General features: G+C 38.1%; 1 protein-coding gene across 1 annotated transcript in view; it reads left to right on the forward strand.

Moving 5' to 3' along the window:
• The window catches only part of LOC124124830 (protein N-terminal asparagine amidohydrolase-like), a 178,765-nt gene that overhangs the window by 78,650 nt on the left and 79,738 nt on the right, over nucleotides 1-20,377 (forward strand). The window lies entirely within an intron of this gene.

A 20,377-nucleotide genomic window follows, 5' to 3' on the forward strand; every position in this document is an offset into this window, starting at 1 on the left:
GGGCTTACGAATGGCGCAGCAGAGGTCGCGAACTAGTCTAGATTTCTGCTCTTCATCCGGGTACTCACTGGGAAAAAACAATAACAAAGGCAACAACCAGTCGCGGGAAATTGCTTTAGATCAGTGCCCCTTTAAACATACGTGCCCACTTACTAATAATGGAGACTCAAGTGACACCACAGATTGTGGAGACACAACAACAAGTGAACGAGGATGCACAACAGATTGTGAATGAGGAAATACCAGCAATATCACAAGTCAGAATTACTAAGAAGAACCCCAGAAAAATCCCAGCCGGTAGGAAGGGCGGGCAGGCGAGGAAAGCGAAAATAATGCATAATTCAAATATTGAACATAGTCGTCCGATTAAAACTTGGGCACGAGGTGTTGTTGCTATAGCGGTGGTATGGTTGTTTTATAAGACCGGAGAAGAGAAAACGTCACCCCCGATTACACAACAAGAAGTTCAATTAGAGGTTAACCCCCATATAATGCTATAAGAAGCATGACTACTCCAGTTACAGACGGTAAAATGTTGGTAAACGTAAGGTATCATTCAGCAGTGGTCAGCGGCTTGGCCATTGGCTATGCTCGTATAGCTAAAATGATTACTAAAGCCACACCACCCAAGCTAGATTTTAATGGTTATGATATCGGTATGATGATTCACGATATTGGATTAGCAATGGCAACAAAAGATATGCTCATCAAACAAGGGCTTATCCCGGAAGATATAATGAAGTAATTAAACATTTGAATATTTTATATTCCTATAAACATGGCAACAATTGCGGTCGGTGGGGCTATTGTTAATGCTCTAGCTTTTTCTGGGAGTAATTTTTTATTTTCTACTCTGAGGGAATCAAACGCTAAAGAAGTTGAAGAGGAGCGTAAACCACATAATAAAGCATTAGAACAACTCGAAGCAGCCCAGTCACTAGGATATTAAGATTAGATTTTATTAATGAAGAACTGCGTAAACAAGGACATTCAATTCAAACGTTTAAGGATGTTGAATCTGCCATGCACGAATACTTCCTCGTTTATGGAAAAAAACTTGACCCAATGCCACAACCAACAATAAGTCAGTTTTATACACCGTCAGAGGAACAAAAAACCCGCGAGATAGTATTCATAATGTTTGGGTTATCTGTCATCGCTATTGATAGCTACACAATAACTACACATAAACCATGACCTAGTTAGGGCGGGCAAGTCTTATCAGCCATGTCACCCTGACTGCTAATCTATAAATAGCGATGACAGCTATGACTCACCAGTGGAGATGTGATTTGCATTTAGACAAATGATATGATAGATGTATAACCATGAATCTGTGTAGATTTACACTCATGGGAAAAAAAATTCAATGCAACCGACGTTCTGTTGGTATTTACTGTGGGATCCACTCTTATTACATCAGGCACGGAAACATTAACTATACATTTTCTGTATGTGGGATAGGGGTCAAAGGTCGTTATTGTTTATGTAAGAAACACGGTGCTGATAGGGTCAGGAAGCAGATTATTTACGCTAGGAAGAGAGATTACATCAATGAGAGGAATAGGTTGGGGAGAATACGTATTTAGATATATGAAAAACAACCATTTAGAGATTTGACTGATTTTGCATATACCATTAAACCACAATGGTTTTTGTGAGAAAGTTGAAGGCTTTGGCAAAACAACATCGTCTACATGGATATTCTCGAATGAGAAAAGCTGAATTGATTGCTTAAGGCCAGACCAATTTAATTGCTAGGATTACGGATTTTTTCGGGTAAAGTGGCTGAATGGAGGAGGGAATGTAAAAAAAAAAAAAGTACTTGAGAGAATTTTTTTTCGCAGGTATTACGGATTTTAGGAGGCAGGAATGCTGATAGGAGGAAATAAAAAAAAAAAAAAAAAAAAATCCCTCACTTGTGCCACAGAAGCTACAAAAGTATTTCAGTATTACCCACCACGCATGCACTATAGTCCCTTTATCTAATGACACTCCTTACTGATGACCAGGGTTTACAGGTATCTTTTGGCAGTTTTCCACAAGCAGGTAGACTTCAACAACAAGCTTTTAACTTATTAAAGTTTTATTGTATTTTAAAAATATAAAAACAATGTGAAATACACTGAAATTAAAACAGCACTTGGCTTCAAAACAAATATACATTTGGCACATACAAGTAGGGAGGTCAGGCACGGCAGCCATCTTGTTTTTTAAAAGAAATTAATCAAGTTTCATCACATTTCAGCTTCATTGACAGAAATAAGAAGAAGATACATGCTTATGAAGAATGTCTTAATAAAACATTATGCCTATTCTTGTGTTGTTCTCTTTGTTATTTCACCATGAATAGAATGTTTATTCAAGTATGCAGCTTCTTTTGATTACCGGGTATGTCAGCTTTTTGCCAAAATGGCACCATCCAATCTTCGTACCCTTGACGTTCAGGGTAAAACTACAAGTACTTGAAATACTCTGTCCAGTATAATGTCATTGTGTTAAATGATCAGGTAACACTCATGGCTGACGTGTTATGCTAACATGTGGAATGCACTTAAATTAAATAGCCCTTGACTTCAAAACAAAAGAAAACATTTGGCACATACAAGTACTTGAAATACTCTGTCCAGTATCACTTTTTTCGTGTTAAATGATCAGGTAACACTCATAGCTGAAGTGTTATGCACTTAAATTAAATAGCCCTTGACTTCAAAACAAAAGAAAACATTTGGCACATACAAGTACTTGAAATACTCTGTCCAGTATCACTTTTTTCGTGTTAAATGATCAGGTAACACTCATAGCTGAAGTGTTATGCACTTAAATTAAATAGCCCTTGACTTCAAAACAAAAGAAAACTTTTGGCACATACAAGTACTTGAAATACTCTGTCCAGTATCACTTTTTTCGTGTTAAATGATCAGGTAAAACTCATAGCTGAAGTGTTATGCACTTAAATTAAATAGCCCTTGACTTCAAAACAAAAGAAAACATTTGGCACATACAAGTACTTGAAATACTCTGTCCAGTATCACTTTTTTCGTGTTAAATGATCAGGTAACACTCATAGCTGAAGTGTTATGCACTTAAATTAAATAGCCCTTGACTTCAAAACAAAAGAAAACTTTTGGCACATACAAGTACTTGAAATACTCTGTCCAGTATCACTTTATCGTGTTAAATGATCAGGTAACACTCATAGCTGAAGTGTTATGCACTTAAATTAAATAGCCCTTGATTTCAAAACAAAAGAACATTTGGCACATACAAGTACTTGAAATACTCTGTCCAGTATCACTTTATCGTGTTAAATGATCAGGTAACACTCATAGCTGAAGTGTTATGCACTTAAATTAAATAGCCCTTGACTTCAAAACAAAAGAAAACATTTGGCACATACAAGTACTTGAAATACTCTGTCCAGTATCACTTTATCGTGTTAAATGATCAGGTAACACTCATAGCTGAAGTGTTATGCACTTAAATTAAATAGCCCTTGACTTCAAAACAAAAGAACATTTGGCACATACAAGTACTTGAAATACTCTATCCAGTATAACTTAATCGTGTTAAATGATCAGGTAACACTCATGACTGACGTGTTATGCTAACATGTGGAATGCACTAAAATGAAATGGCACTTATTAAATGGCTTCAAAACAAATAACCATTTAGCACCTACAAAAACTGTACCTGAAATGTTACAAAAAGTACTTTTTTCCACTTTCACTCAGTATCACACAGCATTTTCCTCATGGAATAATGAGGTACACACCTCCTATTAAAAGCAGTCATAAAACAACAAAAGGATAACATACATGAGCAGAGACATTCTGCTCAAATTCGGGCCAAGACTTTCCCCCACATCACATCAAAATTGGAAAATGTATTTAAAAAATAAGAGGTACCATTTCTGATTTCACACAAAACACAGGAGTTAACATATCTTCCATCATTTGACTAGTACCTGCATGATTTACAGGTCAGTTAATGCAAAATGATTTATGATGTTCTCAGTTTTTTAACATTACGTTTCCCCCTCACTGCAGCTTCTTTTCCTGATTGTTTACAAGATCGACAGATAGGCCTCACAGTGCTGTACATAGCCTGAAGTTCATGGATTACACTGTCATCAGCAAAATCTTCTGACCTGGCAATTCCGCAGTGAAAGCAAACACTTGGCAAAGAACATGTATTACTGGCATAGTATGTAGTCTCCATTGTGGACGAACATCTGAGACTCTCTTTCACAACTAGCGTTTAAAAGTATGGAGATGCTGGAGGAAACAGTGGTGACCCACAAGTGTAAGAACGTCCCTCTCTCATGCGGATCAAGGCTGTTTTGTCTTTGTAGGAAAGTCTGGTGTCTGAATAAACACATCTCGGTTTACGACATTCAACACATGTTACTGACTCTCGAACTTTGCAGTGAGAATTTTCCTATTTTGCTTGTCTCTTATTGAAGACATGGTGACAGAACTCAAGGAGGGTCTAGCTGAATCAGTAGTGTCTGTACCATAGACAGAATGAAACTCTTCAAACTTATCTCCACTTTCAGGAGATACAACAGGATCAGGAATGAAATTCAATTGTTCAAACTCATCATCAGGCAGTCTTGGAGGATTGATGACACAATACCAACAATCGTCAACTCTGTGAGGATCACATTTCTTGATTTGAAAGATGTACTGCCGACAGCGACAATGGCGATCCATGAAGTCATTTAGTTTATCTGATTTCTCCAGATCTTTCTTCGTCAACTTGTTCATATCAAGTTTATCATCTATATGATCTTTCAAAATTCCGAAGAAATTTTCAACACTCTCATTGCTTGCAGCACTGTTTATTATCACCGCATCCCCCTTGACTTTCAGATGAGAAAACCTTTCCTCCAGTAACTTCAGAACTGGCAAGACGGCTGCTGTAAGGCCTTCTTTAAAAGCTGGATACCTAGAAGCAATGTCTCTTGCAGTTTTCAGGGTTGACACTCTCTTCATTTTCATTTCCAGTTCCTCTGTCATCCGTTCCCTCTCTAAGGAGACATTTTGTAGTGCAAGGTTCAGAACAGAGTTCACTCTTTCGGCCAGGTTTGCCCAACTGCCCATTGGTGCTGTCCTTGCCGTGATCAACATGTCCAAATCGAGCCATGCAAACATGGCTATCATAGCCAATTGCACAGATCCGAAAGTAGTGCGGTGATCAGGGCCACCATCCGTGTACATTATGAGTATAGCTCTCTCTGAATTTCCATCATCAGTACTGAAATGGGATTTGATGATGTTTGTTGTTTCAGCACCATGACGAATAGCACTGGACGGACTGAACACTTTGTCCTTTATAGTCACAAAGGCTGTTCCATTGAAGAAAGAATCACTGGCATCCTGTGGAATGTCACAGTGCAGAGCAACAGAGGGGATGGCCCCGCACACATTATAATCATGATCAAATGCTGTAAGAGAGCTGGCAGTAGTACTGGAAAGAGAAGCATTATGTGGGCGAACACCAGTACTAACAGGTAATCCAGGCTCTCCAATAGGAACAATGGCTTTGTCATCAAGCCAAAAGAAATCGACATGCTCTCTCAATGTCACAGCAAATTTCTTCAAGTAGACCAACTGTGCAGCCACATAGTGACTATCCTCATGTTTTCCACGTATCTGTCTTGTTTGAAGTGAAAACTTTACATTGAAACGACCAGTGTAGTGGAATGCAGTCCTCGTCGTTGGATTGGCTGGCCAGAACTGCAGTCTCACTCATTCATTGGAGGGAATGAGTACTTCTGGATCTACACGACCCCGCACCGTTGACACAAGATCGTCAATTGATATTGCATATGGAAGGTACAGTTGTGATCCGTGTCTCCGCTCGTGGACGGCAAGGTCCCTTTCATGGAAGTATTTTTCAACTTCACCCCAGAAGGTATCAAACTTTGTACTGTCTGGGTTGCCATTCAGTCTCCGTAAATCCAATGCCACATCAGGATCATTTAACTCCAACACATCTTCAATCGCAGCTTGTGCAGTGTTTTCAGCACCACTACTGTCATTGGTCAAGAATTTGTACATGTTTCTGAGAAGAGCTGGAGACACTCCTGTAGACTGTTGGTATTTCGCATAGAACTCTTTCTTCATCTGTCTAGTTGAATAATCTGGCAATGACTTGTGGACTACCCGCACAGTTTTAACTGTATTTTCATCTGACCTCTCGCTCTTATCACCTGGCAAACGCCATACAAAATGTATATTTCCGAGATAATTGCCCTGAAAGTAACTGTAATGTGCCACTGGTACAGACAAACTTAGATTGTCAATCCATGTTCTTCTCTTGTATCTACAGGTTGGGTGATAGTTGCTGATTTCCACAGGAGTGTATTCATCCTCAGAAGCCAATGTATTGTCAAGATCCAAATAATTCTCCCCCACAGGACCAACAGTTGCCTCAATAACTGCAAGAGAAAAATTCACAGAAGGATTTCGCAAAGGTGCACTAGCATTGTGTCGTTCTTTGGACCGCTGGGACTGTTGTCTCAGGAAGTCAATGTACTTTCTCATACACTGGACCAGTTGCTGAATATCTTGATAGAGTGTCTTAAATTTGTAGGTCCATGGCAGCATGAGGAGCTCAGACAGGGCATCAATATGCTCTTGAAGTTTTGCGACTTCCATCTGAAAATACAAGTCATCAGATGTTTAAAAATCATTGTTTGAAGTTTGTATTACAATCTTGTAACATTGCAGTTTCATTTAAAGTAGACAATTGTTCTCTATTAAAAATTTAATAAATGCTAAATTTATTAACCTGTATTTATTCTCATCATGTCAACATATGACTTTATTCAATAATAGTTCCCTTGACCATTTGGCAAAACACATGCACACACACTGACAGAGTACTAGTTTAAAAGTCTGGGTTTGTCTAAAACAATCCAAGTTTTATACTAGCTTCAACAATCAACATAGTATTAATAAAGGTTTTCAGGTGTCAAATTATTTTTCAAAAATTTTCCTAAGAAATTGACGTTTACAGATTTTGTTATACATACCTTTGGTGGTGGCTTATGTGCTTGTACATGATCGAAGTAGCCTTCGAACTGTTGGAACATGTTGGGAATTTCCCCCCCCCTCTCCTTCAGTTTACTGTGCTGTGATGTGATGTACCATAATATTCTCTGAAGAGTCTTGCAAACAGTTTTTCCTACTGCTTCAACATTATTTGTTGTAAAACCAATGCCATGTTTGTGAAACAGGTCGAGAATGTCACTGAAAAGTTTTCGATCGCCAGTTAGTTTGTCACCAGAATATTTCGCCGGCAGCTTGTCGAACTTTTGAGAACTCATCATAACATCAAACGCTGATGTTTTCTGCACATCGGCGCTGTTTATTCTCGATTTTGCCACCACTGTCACATAATTTAGTCCAAAGTCTGCTAAAACTTGCATGGGTGTTGTAAGTTCGACGATATTCCCGTAGGAACCAGCCTTGGATTCTGTTGCATGCACCTCTTGTATAGAAAGTCCATCTCCATCGGCGATTGACGATACGGCTTTCGTCGCCAAATCACCAACTGTGTCATCCAGTGGACTTTCCATGATTCGCTTTGATAAGCACACGCTACCCTTCAGAACGCTTACGCTAAAATACTTTGCTGACATTGTCGAAAGACAGCAGATAATAAGAGGCATTAAAATACCAAAACTGACACCCCATGTCCACAAGGTTCCGGCATATTCAAAACACATTCTGCGCATGTGGGAAACACTTGTAATTGAGAGTACGCATTCGATTGGCTATGTTCGCGTGGAACGACCAATGGAATTTGCCGACACATGTGCGTAAGGAATTTTAGTTAAAAACAAGAGTTACTTCCCGTAACATGTATTTCTCACAACAAGGCTTATTGATCGATGTTGGATGTCGGGTAGAATATTATAAAAAAAAATGATAGAATTTCATTTTTTTTTTTTTCCGATTTGGCGAAAAATGGTGTCGGCGGATCCGTAATCCTAGCAATTAAATTGGTCTCGCCTAACTAGATAATAATCAATCCGATGATGTTGATAAAAAACAACAGGAATATGTTGATACAAATCAACAAGATGATGTTGAATTAAAATTTGTACCCACATCCGCTATCATTGGTAAATATCTAAGAGGTTGGAAGATGGATATTAATTCCAACATGGATGTTAATGATGTTAAGCCTATCATATCGAGTAAAATTAACGAGGAATTAGATGATTTACATAGTATAAAATACCAGCTGACGATTAAAATGTCATTGAGTAAAAGTAGCGCAGACGATAGCACTGAATATACCGAACCATATTACCAAAGCAATCAAGAAGTTATAACCGAATACGATACTATAAGCACATCATTAGATACATCAATTCAGAGGATACAGGAAACTTTAGAACGCTGGACTAATAGAGGTTCGGGTTGGGGTGTGGATATAATCGATAGTTTATATTTAGATATAGCAAATTATATGCCCTTCAAAGGTGGATCTTATATAGACTTACCTCCGTATTATAAGAAGAAAAAAGCAATAGTTAATGTAAAAAATAAAGGCGATGGCTGTTTAAGAGTTGCAATAACATCTGCATTGTTCCCTGCAGACAAAAATCCAAAAGACCTTCTAGCTATCCCCAAAACGATGGACTCAACTTTGATGGTATAGACGAACCTACACCAATATCACAAATTGATAAGGTGGAAAAGCAAAATAATTTAGCTATAAATGTTTTCGGACATTCTTCTAAAGGAATTGTTGTACACAGGATAAGCTCTGCCCCAGAACATATTCCCAGAATCAATTTATTTCTAATAAAAAAAGATGATAAATATCATTATACGTGGATAAAGAGTTTAAGCAGACTATTATGCAATCAAACAAAACATGCAGGAAAGAAATATTATTGTAATCAAATGTATGTAATTTACGCCAACTTTGAAGTGCTTATCAAACCTATAGAAAATACTGAACGCAATACTGATAGTAGTTTTACATACAAAATTCAAGAACATATTCCTTGTGGGTTTGGATATATAGTTGTAAGGTATGATGGGAAAACAAACCCGCTCGTGATTTACAGAGATCCCGATGCAGCGGGAAAGTTCCTAGAATATCTACAAAATGAAGAGAGAATAATCAGGGAAAATTTATCGTGTAAGAAACCAATGTATATGACGAGGGATGATTGGAGGGCCTATAAGAAGTCAACGAGTTGTCATGTTTGTAATAAACCCCTGAATGGGGATTCCGTAAGAGATCATTGCCACGAGTGTAACTTGAAACTAAAAATGAATTCTCAAACAATACCCATCCCCGTTGTGTTTCATAACCTTAGAGGATACGATTCTCATCTCCATATGCAAGCCATCTCAAAGACTGACGGTGGCTTAACGTGTATTCCTAATAATATGGAAAAATATATATCGTTCTCGTTGACTAAAACTATAAATTATACGGACAAGGATGGGAAAGCCAGAATAAAGCAAAATAATGGACTTAGATTCATAGACTCCGTACAGTTTCTGTTATATTCCCTGGACAATTAAGCTAATGCGAACAATCCCGATGACTTTGCAATAACAAATCAATATACCGATCGGTGCCGTCATTTGTTGCTGAGAAAAGGTGTATATCCTTACGAATATATGGATGATTGGTCTTGATTCAACGAAACTAAATTACCGCCCCTTGAATCATTCTATAGTAACTTAACAGAATCTAAAATAACAGATGCCGATTATGAACACGCTCTGACGGTCTTGGATAAATTAGGTTGTAAGAATTTAGGCGATTATCACGATCTGTACTTAAAAACCGATGTATTGTTACTCGCCGACATATTCGAGATATTTAGAAAGACTTGTTTAAAACAATACGGCTTGGACCCAGCATGGTACTATTCCAGTCCTGGACTATCGTGGGATGCATTGTTGAAGAAGACCGGCATAGAACTAAAACTACTCACCGATTACGATATGCACTTGTTTATTGAGAAAGGATTAAGAGGCGGTATATCGATGGTAGCGAAAAGGTATTCTAAGGCTAATACTAAATTAGTGGAAGGATATGATCCGAGTAAACCTGACACGAACATATTATATCTCTGTGACACATGAGTGTTGAGTGAAATACTGCGGTTGCATTCACCTTTAGGATAGGCAGGCTGTTGTATGTTAATAACCGTGATACCCAGATGATGAGACAGAGTAGTATACACGTTTAACATGAAGCGATTTTTACACACTTCCATCATTAAATCATCTAACACAAGGATCATATTTTTCTCGGACTGTTCGGACCATGAATTCAGTTTACTTTCGACAGGTAGTCCTTCATGAAACTGTATATTTGGAATAGATTGTTGCATATCGGTCCTGCCAGACCGCGTAACAATACACAATGAGGTTAGGCGCCGTGTCACACATAACATACGCATGCTCTAATAGTCTTCCCACTACACGTCCCGCCAATCACTGAAATAGTCGTAGGCGTTGGTATAGGTAACAAACATTCGCCGTGTTCAGAAGTCAGTGTGCTAGTGGTTAGTCTGGACATGTTGAAGTTAGTAACTCTTCTTCGTAATTGTACATTAGTACGATCTACGCGACTATTTAAGCAGAAGCACGAACTAGGAGTCTTGGACCTTCTGATGGCTTCATCTCTAACTTCATTGACATGATCCTATTTAAAGATAAATGTTATCCATGGCGTGTGACGGATCAAAAGACGCTTGCGCATAGGGTTCGTTGTACTCGGACGTACAAATTGTCTCAGAACTGACCAATAAGGATTGTCAGGGTTTCTTTGAAGAAACCGTCTCCTTTCATATCTGCTTACACCTATACGAAAGTCAAGTAACCGTCTTACTATAGCTGATATCTTCTTTGATGGCACGTCTATCGTTCAACGCTAATATATGGCTCAGAAAATCGTAATGTCCGGTTTGTTTGATAATATGTGAACGTAATGAGGCACATTCATGAGAGTATCATATTTATCACTGAACAGAAATGACAAAATATCGAAAAACTCATACAACTTTTTATTATGATTTTATGAAACTACAAGGTATGCACGATTCGGTACAGTATCTAAAATAACGACAGAAAATCGGATACATAGGATTCATTGGATATGTGATCACTAGCATCGAACTGATTGACAATATCATTCATGCTAAGGTTTTGTTTGTGTTTTGCATAGGAGATAATATAAACAATAGAAATCACACACGGAAGAATCAGGAGATTGTATCTGTATTGCATTGTGGGTATAATTTGTTACATAAGACTTTAGGTATTGTACAAATACATTATCCACATTGTGGCTTAAAGAATCAAATATCTCTCCTTTGTTTTCTTTAACATATATACATATCCAAAGTTTGCCATGTTGTGAACTGTCTTCTGTGTTCACAATAAGCCCCCATTCTCTTTTCGGATGAGATATACATGGTAATGTGTCGCGTGAGTACACACCGAGGACATGTGTGTTCAGCCTGTGCTCGCACCGAATGGCACCCATTAACTGTGAGGTGTACATTTTTGTCTCATTTAACAAACACGTTTCGTGCTTGATCAATTTCGATGATGCTGTTTCTTTCACTGAGTACGATACAGCTGAGAGTCTTGTTGAGAGCTGATTTGAACTCGACCTCCAATCTGACACTTCCACTTTTCACCAAATCGAGATATTCTGATTCGAGAAAGGCAGGTTCCAATGTGAATACAAACAGTGCATTTCCAAGTAGAAACTCTCCTCTCGTAATGTCATTTCCTACATTTTTTCTCCACATGCCAGTACAGTCAAACATATTCACATAGGCCTTAACATTGTCTGGTTCAATTGGTCTTCCTGGCACACTGACACCGTCTACATAAAGTGTCACAGTTTTTATCATATCTGACTTGAAATTGAAAGGGTTAAGTGAATAGGAACCGTTTAGAGAGTCACTGTCAACGAATCCCACTACGTAGCGATTGGCGACGTAACTGGACACGTTGTCTATGCTGTGGCTCAGCTGGGTTGATGGAATACTCGTCACCTTCACCTCTGTTTTAGTGTAGGGATAGAGTGCATTGTTCTTCTGAAACAGGTTGTTTTGAGCTAAGATCAAAGCACTGATCACCTTGAGCTTACATACTTTAAGGTAGACGTCTAGGAGCTCAATATTGTAGCTTTCGCCCTTCTTTCCGCTCATCAAACTAAAAATTGGCGTTGTTCTGTAAAATTTTAGATTCATGTCAACTCTGTTGACCAGGTGACGATTCATGTTAAACACATCCTCGTAGATGGGACCGGAAAGCGTCAGACTCTTGCTTTTGGCTATGAAGTTTCCACACATTGCCAAACCCCCGTTTACACCTCTAATAGGATCTGCGCTTTCGATGTCATCTTTACCTCTCCACTATCCTTGTAAAACAACTGCGACTGCAACTGAGACCTCTTTGCTTCGTCTCCATAGTATACACAGTAAAAAAAGTGTTGCACCCCCTATACTTTTTCATGGAGGGGTGTTTTGAAAGGGTGTAAAGATAACCGAATTAATATTATAACCAGGATTTCGTGTATACCAACAAACCAGTGTATTGTCTATACAATGAACTTAAATGGGGTATTCCATGACCTTATGGCATGTAATAATCTCATGCTGAACTTTTACGAAAAATGAACGAACAACGAAGACGCATTAAGTATGGTGACATCTCAATAATTTTTAGTGATCAAATTCATCCAATAGGGTAAGAATGTCATATGGAGATTTGACGGACACAGTAAGTCAATATCGAGAACTTCCACCAAGCACTTGGATCACAGCTTGAAGTCTTCGTCTCATACTCCTCACCAGACGTTGGAATTGCTCCATGGGCAGCTGCTGCCACTCCTCGTGTAATGCTGCTTCCAATTCACGCAAGTTCTGTGGAGGAGGGTCCCGACGATAAATCAGGCGTCCCAAAATGTCCCATACATGTTCCAGAGGATTCAGATCTGGACTCATTGCTGGCCATGGAATCTGCGTCAGAGCATTGTTGTGGATAACCTGGGTCACAGCTCGTGAACCATGTGGTCTGGCATTGTCATCCATGAATATCGGTCTGGTGGCCAGTGGATGATTGTCAAAATGGGGCACCACAACTGGATTCAGCACCTCTTGGATGTAGCGCTCCCCTGTCAAGTTGCCTCGTATGGTCACTAAATCAAGCTTACAATCAAATGAGAAGCATCCCCAGACCATAACAGATCCACCTCCATATGGTACAGTTGGCATGATGTTTCTTGCAGTATAAGCTGTTCCAGGACGACTCCATACTCTCACTCTGCCATCCACAACATGCAGAAGGAACCTGCTTTCGTCCGACCAGTGGACTCTTCTCCAGGACCTCAAGTTCCAGTTCTGTCTCAGTCTACACCAGGCTAGACGTAGTCGTTTGTGGTTGTCTGTGAGTTTAGGTCGCTTGATAACCCTTCTGGACTTCAACCCTGCAGCTTTAAGACGATTTCTCACGGTCTGGGTACTGAACTGTTGACGAGGAAGCCAAAGACGTTTCAAGGTTGTGCTTGTAGCAAATGGATGACGCCTTACCACCCTCAACAACGCTCTGTCATCTCTAACTGTGGTCTGCCAGAGGGTCTGCGATTCCTTACATCATTAGTTTGTGCGTGTTTTCTGACCAAACGGCTTATTGTTGAGTAGTGATGTCCGGTTCTTCTGCCAATCTCCTTGAATGAAAGACCTGCTCCATGAAGGCCAATAATCTGCCACTTGACTGCTTCTGACAATCGTTTACCCGGCATTGTGGGTTACAATAAACTGGGCTGTCAGAGAACATCTTTTATAGGCGATGTTGAGCTTAAGAAGATACTGCAATCTGCAAATGTCATGCACCATGCAATTCACGTGCTGATTGCTACGTTTTGGTGATCATCTTCCCTCCGAAAACATTACACATTTAACATCAGATCCCCAAGGAATACCTACCATTAAAACCAGAGTCGGGCGTTTTAAATGTTGTGATGTATCAAACATATTAATGTGGGGGTGCAACACTTTTTTTACTGTGTATAGATTAGGGTCTTCATCATGCTCTTGTAAGCATAGTGATTGTTTGTTGATGACACGAGTTGCCCTTGCAGGTAGACTGAGACCTGTGACCATAGGGCTTGCATAAACAAATTAACGGGAGCCATGTGTTCATCTGTGTTTAGAGCACTGATATCAGCGTGTGTGACTTTCAACTTGAGATGCAGTCGCGTACGTTTGAGATCGATGTAATCGCTTCCCGAATTAGTCACCTGGAACTCCACAGGGGAGGAATTGTTGATTTGGCTCAGTGGACGAACGTTAACGAAATAGTGTTGAAATATACTGGTTTGATAGGGTGGTAGAGAAAACAGATCGAGAGAAAGTGGAACTTCTTTCTCAAAGTCCTTGTCATTTAACAGAGACATAATTCCGTTGATTTCTATTACTGTTTTTAACTAAAGATATCCTGTCCGTCAACGGGTGTACTTTTGAGTGCTTTAGCAGTGCTCGATGGTATGTTCACAGTTCGACAACCATCTCACTCGCTTTGCGTTTTATAGCATTGACGCGTTTCTCTTTTGCATCGGCTCTCTCAACTTCACTCTGCGATTCTGACGTCATTTGTACTGTAACATTAACTCCTGCTCTAAGTTTTGTAAGTTGACGCGTAGTTATAAGGAATAATGTAGTTTGCTTTAGAATCAGATCTAATACTATTTTGCTTAGAACCGAGCATGTGTTTCTCAAAAAAGTGCTTCCATTTTGTATAATCCTGGAATGTATACGGGTAATGAATCCATGATGAATAGTTAGTAATCAATCTAAGAACGGATATCGGCGTAACAGTAGTGTCAGATGCGTCTCTTCTTTGTGAAATGACTCTGGTGTTCCATTAGTTCCTCTTACATAGACTTCTACATTAGGTGTCTCTTTCACGACAATGGGAATATTAAACAGTCTTGTGAAAACGTAGCTCGGACCCTATCTCAAATCAACACGCCTCAATAAAGGCATCTGACTTTTTCCAACCAGTGAACTGTCGCACAGGTTACACACAACATCTACATGTAAGTCATTTATGTTTTTAGTATCTATTTTTCCAAAATTGAGTTCTGCTAAAGCAACAACCCAATGCCCCTCGAAAGTTAATCTACGATTTAATTTTACACGAAAATGATACGGAGTATTGTCTGGAAAATAGGAAAGCTTCGAGTCTGAACTTTTCAACACAAGATATTTTTCCATACTGTTCACACTTCTTTCAACTCACTTTCTTCTACATATGAATCATACGATTTATCCGACCCCAACCATCTCACTTTATGAAATAACTTGCCCTTGATACGTTTCTTTGACAACACTTTTTCGACTTTCCACAAGATATCTTGGTCTTTGTTCACTTTTTGCAGTTCGCTCGTGTAAAAACTTCCTTTCAGAATTTCATCGTGAAAATCTCTCAGCCGATAAATGGGTATACCCTGTCGTTGTGTACGATTAGCTATTTTAAACAATTCCTCAGTCCATCGGAGGTCTAGTTCCTTACTAAAAGGTTTTCTCAGATATGAGATTTGCACCAGGTCATTCACATTATATAGAAATTTCTGTAATGGTTTGTTCGCTTTCGCACGAGATAACGTTGGTTTCACATACGGATTTTTTCTTCCCAACTCCTCAACGTTTTGCACCTGACTTTTTTCAATCCACGAATCAAAACTGGATGGCAACCCTGCCCATGGAACAAAGTAATACTCTTTTCCTTTTTCTCAGTTTTTTTTCAACACCTTTTCAATATTCCATATGTGATCTAAATCTTTGTTTACTTTTTGAAGCTCTTGCTCGTAAAAGCGTCACTTTAGGACCTTGTCATTGAAATCTTTCAGTGTATAAATGGGGGTGGTTTGTCAACGAGTTCGTGCTGCAACCTTAAACAGTTTCTCAGTCCAGCGCAAGTTGTGTTCCTTACTGAATGGTTTCTTCAAATAACTAATTCTGACTAGATCCGTCACTTTAAAGAGAAATTTGCGAAACTTCTGTTTTCTATTAAGCATAGCAAGAGCGGGCTTCATGTACAAATGGGACCAAATCTGAATCTGATTGGTTTTTGTAACATCTGCTGGAGCCCATTTCCCCAGACTTCTATGCAGAGTGTGATTATAATTATTCACCAAATCTGATAACACATCTATGTACTTGTTCGTGTTATTGTGTGAGATGTATCTAGTCATTAGTGATCTCATTGTGCGAATAACTCTCTCTGCATAATTAGCTTTCATGTCTTCATTTTGAGCAAATATCAATTTAATAGCTTTCTCTTTTACATAATCTTTGAAAACACCCTCGAACTCCTTACCTTTGTCTACCCTAATCTTTTTTGGCAGTCACCCCTCTTTCGAGATAATTTTAAAACCCTCTACTACTGACACAGGCTTTTTGTTCATTAGGGGAACTACCCACAGATATCGAGACAATGTGTATATCACTATCAGTAAATAACGAACCCCATTGTTTGCGCTTGAATAGAGACTGACATCGGCTTAATCAATATCCCACATTTTGTCTAACTTATTCACGCGTACACGCAGTCTGGGAAAACGGCGTTTCACTGGTTTGTGCAGAGTATAAGCATCATTTCGTTCGAGAAATTCTTTCACTTCCTGCAAATTGTAATTCTCACCTCCCTTTTTCAAAGAAGACAGAAATTTTGATTGACCATAATATGCACCACTCTTTTTGGGGTTAAAATAATAATCTTCCAACATTTTTATACCCCCGTCCGAAAACTTTGTCCGCGCGATTTCTCTTAAACTATTCAGTGGATTCATCTCAAACTTAGTACATATAATCTGTGTCATATGGAGGGGTGCAGTCAAAAGAAAAAAATTGTTTTTATTAATTTTCCATTTTTTTATTAATTTTTCAAACCCTAATGCCGTCCGAAAACTTTGTCTGCGCGATTTCTCTTAAACTATTCAGTGGATTCATCTCAAACTTAGTACATATAATCTGTGTCATATGGAGGGGTGCAGTCAAAAGAAAAAAATTGTTTTTATTAATTTTCCATTTTTTTATGAATTTTTCAAACCCTAACGTCCGTCTGAAAACTTTGTCCGCGTGATTTCTCTTAAACTATTCAGTGGATTCATCTCAAACTTAGTACATATAATCTGTGTCATATGGAGGGGTGCAGTCAAAAGGAAAAAATTGTTTTTATTAATTTTCAATTTTTTTAATGAATTATTCAAACCCTAACGTCCGTCTGAAAACTTTGTCCATGCGATTTATCTTAAACCTTTCAAGGCATTTATCCTAAACTTAGTACAAATAATCTGTGTCATATTGAGGGGTGCAGTCCAAAATAAAAAAATGTTTTTATTAATTTTCCATTTTATTAATGAATTATTCAAATCCTAACGTCCGTTCGAAATATTGGCCACGCGCTTTATCTTAAACTTTTCAAGGGATTCATCTTAAATTTAGTACATATAATCTGTGTCATATGAAGGGGTGCAGTCAAAAGAAAAAAATTGTTTTTATTAATTTTCCATTTTTTTAATGAATTTTTCAAACCCTAACCAGGGTTTCCCCTGACGCAGAATTCTTGCGTATATGACTCTCAATTAAGGAAAAAAATGTCCAGAAAGAAATGACTGCGTCATGACTGACACAATTTCAAAATATCTATGTTGTTGTTTGCCAGCTTTGGAATGAAAATATTACAACTACTCACCTGAACTTAATTTATAAACATTTTCTGAAGACAATATATGCAAACGTCTCAAAATTTACGTCTAGTTTTAAATTAATTGTCGTTTTTAGAAGTAACATACTTTGCATAACACCACTGCCACGGGCTAATTTGCATAGCCTGTCACATGACCAGACTTTTCTCTCGTTTTAAAACATACGCTCAAATCAGAACAGCCGGGGGCTTTACATATTGTTTTGCATAATTATATAGATATGCTACTAAAACTGTGCGACTGTGAGGTACACGACAAAATATATTTATTCATCAAAGTGAACGTAAGTCTCACACTCAGTGTGGCTTCGATGACAGCATGTGATGTAAACAAAGGAAAACTACACAAATGGACAAGGTTTTTCACGTTTCAGCATATTTTCTCACTAAGGTTTAACCATGACATATGTTTATCTAGATGTGTAGACTCGTAAAAAATGAAACAAAAGAAAATATTATCATTGTTGCGGTGAATAATGTGATTTGGCGCAGCCACAGTATGGAACCTATGGAACGGGGGTAAATGGAAGTTGTAAGTATCAGAGGGACACATGTTTTTGCCGAAATTTAGGTAAACATTATTGAATGAAATTTTAAATAAAATTAATAAAATAGATGACAAACATAGGTCAGATATACAGAGAACTCATTTTTATTACCAGATAGTGTAACAACAGGATCAACTTGGGTAATTCAATTCGGATTTGTTATGCTATTTCCGATGACAGATCATGACAGCCTGAAATGAGACTGAAGAAGAGTCTGTGCATATTATATTCGAGAGATTTTTTTCAGGATTTAATTGCCCATAATTAGGGGTGCGTATTATACACGAATAAATATGGTATATACGAAATGTAAAGCTTTGGGCGTGTTTGTTGTTGCTAATAAACTGTATTCAACCAGAAAATATTACGAGTGTTCACAATTCTTCAGTTCAACTTCACTGTTGATAGATAATACAATATAACTAGATAAAAGATGTAAATGAGTTAGTGGTATTAAATTATAATCTGACATGAAATGTATTTTAATATCCATCCATGATTAAAAATTATGTCTCACAGTTGAGACTGATGTTATTTATTCATCCTATATTAGTGTCACTGTAAATTGTTTCTTGAGCTGTGAAGTAATTAAAGATTGTGAAAAAATAAAACCAACAAACTTTGTTTTTCATTCATATATCCTTTATTTCTCTGTAGTACAATCAGCTGAGAACATTAATTAGCACTTGTTAACTTAAACTAAAGACATATAATATTTAAAAGATACTTAACTTTAAGTGTAACATTAACAGTGAACACTTTAAATTTCATTAATCATACAATAAAACATTTGACTCTCAAAAAATATTTTTGACTCCCAAAAATTCATAGGCTGAGTCAAGGTGACTCTCAGATATTGGATTCTAGGGGGAACCCTTCCTAACCCTATCCTAGCTATTTAATTTGTAACTACTGACACACTAGGTGGGTCAGGGGTATTAGTGAGCCACGCTCACTTTTGCACTTGTTTTTGAATGTTTTCTATTGCTAGACATGATTGCAAATGACAAAGACAACGTTGGATCTATGATTTTTATTTGACTAAATCTTGATTATGTCAGTTCAATCACATCGTGATTGCAAATACAGCAGTCTGACAATTTGCTTCTTCAATTTGTCTTTCCACTCTTCCGTCTTGAGTTGAGCATTCAGGAAGTCTTTACAATGATATTGACATCTTACAAAGTCACTCGTGTCTCTCATGCTCGGGTCTGTTTCAATAAGTTCACGCCATTGTGAAATCATGTGATCCTCATTCAGCTGCTGCCAGGCAATGTCAATATATCGCGTTACCATTTCTTCTTTTGTTAAAGTGTTACAGGTATGTGGTGTTTCGACGTTATCAAACAAACATCCTATACATAATTCAGCTGTCAAGTGTTTGACGTGTTTGACGAGATGCATAGCATAACATAGAGTTAACATGTTTTCAAGACTACTATTTCGAGTTTCCACATCAATTTCGTCAACCGTGACGGGGAAAATCTTCCGCACAATTACCTGTTTAGTGCTTCCAGTAGGGTCAGTAAACGAACTCTTTGCATCCCTGACGCATGTATCTCTGTCTTTAAACCATTCAGTGGAGCGATGAACAACTGTTTCGGCTAAACCTGTCGTTGCGCAGATGACATACTTCCAGGTAAAAAAAAACAGAAAAAAAGATTCACATTTTTAACCACGTTAATTTTGCGTATCATACACTCTCTGAATTTAGCTTACCTAACATTTTTTTCCACAATTTCTAAACTGACTGTCCCAACACAATCTGATAGCTATACACGTTTTTGTTGTTGTTATGTTGGTGTTTTTTTCGGATAGAAAATGTGGACTGAGTGGAGAGCCATTCGATTAGAAATACATACATGTTATCGATAGTTCGCGTTCGCATAGTTAAAGAAGGTAAATATTCACAGGTTATGAAGTCGGGAGAATTCCAGTCTGCTCCAAACAATTTCAAAAATGCAAATGACGACTCAGCTTGATGAATGCGATTATATACTATTTGTCATGTTTATTAACAAATAAAAGGTACACATTCCAGACAGTCTACAA

This window comes from Haliotis rufescens, unplaced genomic scaffold, assembly GCF_023055435.1.
Source record: "Haliotis rufescens isolate VD_foot unplaced genomic scaffold, xgHalRufe1.0.p SCAF_65, whole genome shotgun sequence".
Taxonomy (NCBI): Eukaryota; Metazoa; Mollusca; class Gastropoda; order Lepetellida; family Haliotidae; genus Haliotis; species Haliotis rufescens.